This window comes from Phalangium opilio, unplaced genomic scaffold (assembly GCF_054372755.1).
Source record: "Phalangium opilio isolate 3A_F unplaced genomic scaffold, DU_Popi_V2 ptg000037l_1, whole genome shotgun sequence".
NCBI lineage: Eukaryota > Metazoa > Arthropoda > Arachnida > Opiliones > Phalangiidae > Phalangium > Phalangium opilio.
In genome coordinates, this window is record NW_028324160.1 from 37,169 (window position 1) to 41,758 (window position 4,590).

Below are 4,590 nucleotides of genomic sequence, written 5' to 3' on the forward strand. Positions count from 1 at the left end.
GAAATTCTAAAATCTGAAAATACTTTTCAAAATAGCAAAATCTCACTGAGAATCCTAAAATCTCTTCGAAATTCTAAAATCTGAAAATACTTTTCAAAATAGTAAAATCTAAGTGAAAATCCTAAAATCCTATTCAAAATAGCAAAATCCTAGTAAAAATCCTATTCAAAATCACAAAATCCCCACTTTAAAATCGCGAAATTCGTATTAAAATCTAAAATAGCTTCTTGCTAAAAACTCAGAGGCGACGGAGCATGCGCGAACACAATGTTAGAAGTGCTAATCCAGCTCCGGGAAAGAATTTTACACGGATAGGGTTCCCGCTTTTTGAACCCACCGCATCCGCCTGTCGATGGTAGGAGTTCGCATTACCAGGAATATATTAGATTTCAGAAACATCTAATAACTCTGGCCTTGCAATTTTCATATCCCCTCCCACTATCCTTTACACCCATTACTCTTCCACAATCAGATCTACACATGCGCAAGACGCTCGACACCAGCTTGATAGTTCAGATAAATGTATTACACTGGGCGTTTCTGTGTGTCTGTCACCGCGTTTGCAGTTGGCAATCGGATTATCGGAGCAAACGTATTCGCGATATCCGGACCGCGTTCGTATTTCTCCAGCATCATCGTAAGGGTTAAGATGCACGCGGTGATCAGCTACGGTTACGAGGATCGTCTAGCCTCCCGATGCCAGGGCTTCCACCAAAGGTTCACGCAATTGCGGATTTTCCTCTCATTTACCGTGAATACAAACGTTATCAATATCTGTGATTGAAATGATTTTTCGAATATTGTTTCATAAAATGACTTAATTAGAATTAATATGAATTTCTGACAATTAAAATATCAATTATATTTATTTATTTAAGAAATCCTTCTTAATTAGATAGATCTCGACTCGGATGGATTTATTTCGGTTTCCCAACTTGATATATTTTTCAAAAGATAACTCTCGGACAACTTTCTACTTGTTAATTTTTTGAACATGTTTCGATGAAAACTAATAGATAGGCCGAGTGTTAAAAGAAATACAAGTTGGAAAAACCAAAATATTACCTCTCCGAGTCAAGAGGACTACTCACAACCTTATTTACCAAGATAAGGAATTATATCTCTCTTTTTTGAACTAAAATTTACGAATTATTAAAGCAGCACTACAAGTATAGAGAATATATAGTAAAGCAGATGACATTTTACATCCAATAAGAATGTGCCATGGACACATGAAATCAATCAATGGGGGAAAAACAGGAAATTAAGTGTATAACTTTGGGAGAAATATAACCTTTATGTGTTTGAAAAGGCCCAGTTGTCTGCGCTTCAACCCTATATTCTCATAGCTACATTCACAACTGGTTTTGCAGTATAAACACTATTGTCTCGTTTCACCTCATATATATTCTTAGTTTCCCAACGCGAGTGTTAACGTTCACCAAAGCTGATTTGTGGTTAGACGCAATGAAAGTCAATGCGCACCATAACAAGAATGATAACTCCGAAGCTACAACCCGATTACGATTAGCCCTTTCACTGATCTAATGGCCACCATGGTGCTTACTTCTATTGTAAAAACTAGACCTAATTTAAACGTGTATTTAACTTTCGGTTCACTCTGAACAATTAATGTTTCTTGATTACAGGCAAGAAAATCAAAAGCCATAATTTACTAAATCTCGGGTCTCAATTATTTCCTCATTAGCTCACTAAGCCTATTACGGATAATCCTTGATTTACCCGCCGGAGTGTAGGCCTTAGTTTGCTTTTTGTAATTACTGTAGCAAGGATTATTCTATATACAGATGTAGTATAGCTTAAGTAATATATAAACAGCCATTTCAAATAATAATATTAAAAAATATCCTTGGAATATCAAAATGAACAGAGCTTTAAAGCTACAAAACTACTAAAGGCATCGTAATTACGAAAAATATTTCTACACATTCACTTTATATTATGAAAAAAGGGAATATTAAGGCTCTGTGGGATTTCTATACACATCAACACAAAGCGAACTGCTAACGTGGCGCACTAGTGTAACAACGGACGGACACACACAGACAATCACATAGACTGCTTTTTAACCCTTTTAGTATTTACTTTGATTTAAGAAACAAGATTATTTTAAATACGTTACATCGTTTTAAAAAAGAACAATTAATCATTCTTGAGAGACTTGACTAATATCGACGTTTGAAATGAAGCATACGACTACTGCTTCGCCTTAGTCAAATAGGTAGTATATAAAGCATTCGAATCGCAGCTATGGGTAAGAACAGCGCAATTGCTTGAACCTTTGGTGGAAGCCCCACCATTGGGAGGCTAGACGTTTCTCATAACCCTAGCCGATCGACGCGTATGTCTTAACCTTAACGATGATGATGGAGATAGAAGCCAGTATGTACAGATTATTGTCCATGTGGGATGGACTAAAGGCCAGAAGATGGTGGTGTTTAGAAGCCAGTGTGTACAGACTGGTGTTCATGTGGGATGGACTAAAGGCGAGATGATGGTGGTGTTTAGAAGCCAGTGTGTACAGACTGGTGTTCATGTGGGGTGGACTAAAGGCGAGATGATGGTGGTGTTTAGAAGCCAGTAATTACAGACTGTTGTCCATATGGGATGGACAAAAGACCGGATGATGGTGGTGTTTAGAAGCAAGTAAGTACAGACTGGAGCCCATGTGGCATGGACAAAAGAGTGGATATGGTGGTGTTAAGAAGCCAGTAAGTACAGACTGGTGTCCATGTGGGATGGAAAATAGACCGGATGATGGCGGTGTTTAGAAGCAAGTAAGTACAGACTGGTGCCCATGTGGGATGGACAAAAGACCGGAGGATGGTGGTGGTAGACAGTCAATGGAGTAATAGCCATTATAAGTGGAATACAATTTTCCAAATTTCCGGTTCGGAAATTGAGAAAACATTTGCCCCGATTTGCCAACTGCGAACGCGGTTCGCTGGGGCGTAACAACAGACAGAATGACAGACAGAGACAGACAGACACGTCGAAATTAGAACCTCTCCGTGACATTCGTCACTCGGAGAGGTAAAAAATCTATTCAAATTTAAGAGTTCTAAAACGCGTGTGATGGATGTTACCGTCGGCTTACTTGTAAACGTAACTAGTGCCACTTCCCCTGACATAAATATGGTCTCAAAATGTGTTAAATAGGGGATCCAGTCTAAATTTTGGTTTCTATACTACACCAAAATGGTAGTATAGTAAATCGAATGAAAATAATAAACTTGAGATTGAAATCCGACCATATTACACACTGGCATAAAAGTCAGCGCTCAGAAAACGAAAATATTAAGTTGAAATCTAAAATCAGGGTCAGATTCCCAAAACACGATTCAAAGTTCCTAATTCCCACTCACAAAATCCTGGTGAAAATTAATAAATTCTACTCAAAATCTCAAAATTCTGGTGAAAATTAATAAATTCTACTCAAAATCTCAAAATTCTGGTGAAAATTCGTAATTTCCACTCAAAATCTCAGAATGCTAGTGAAAATTCCTAATTCCATCTCAATCGTCTACAATCACAGTTCTTTTCAAGTTTCGCAATTACTGGTAATGAGTATTAAAAGTTGGTCTGAAGCCAAAACGACACCAAGCAGACAATCTCAAATCGAGACACTTGAGAAAAAAAAGGTCAAGAGAACACTTCCTTCATCTATATGCTCTAACTGGGTGTGGTTATAATAAGGTGGGGTTGAAATTATTCAGAGAAAATCAACATCTTAGAAATAGGGAGTTTTTAATGATCATATTGCATCTAAGAAAGCCAAAGCGGCTACCGAAGATAGACTTCTTGTCGCTTTTTTGGTGGTAACTCACATGTCACTGTAGAACTATGTATAGAACCGTTTCCAGATTTAGAGTCAAGTCCTCGATCTCGCTAAGCTTAGTCCAAAAACAGACACTGAAAAACAACATTCTTTCCGAGAGTATCTTGGTTATGAAACGATTTAAACCCCAAGGAAAGTGGATAGGTTCGAAATCGTTGCAGTTTTAAACCCATTCAAAACACTCTCCATCCTGCTTCATATGAATTTTTAACACTCATTACATGTACCAGCATAACATTTTGTCTAAAGAACTTTGAATGTAGACGATCCGAATTAGCTCACAAATGCATGCGGTATACTAGCTGTAATTATTGTGGAAAGATCTTCAGGCTGTCTATGATTATGAACGAAATGTTAGAGATTTGTCTTAAAACTAATCTTTAATAACACTATAATGTATAAACCCCATATCAAATGATATTCACTAATCAACATGTAGAAAGCTTTGAATAACTTTTCTTTCTTTGAGAATTTAGGGTAATCATCTTCGAGTGGCCATTTTTAAAGTTGGTGTCGATAATTTGGACTTGGAAATAGTTATTTTCAAGGTGTTTAATACGTTCATGAAAATAAAATACTCAATAAAGAAATATTGTAAAGATTTTTACTTTTGAAATATATTTGGCATTTCCAGCAGCCATTTTTCAAGATGGCACCCAAACTATCTGTAGCACGTCTTCAATATTTTAGTATGATGCTCAGACGGTCTTAAACAGCATATTTACCACTTA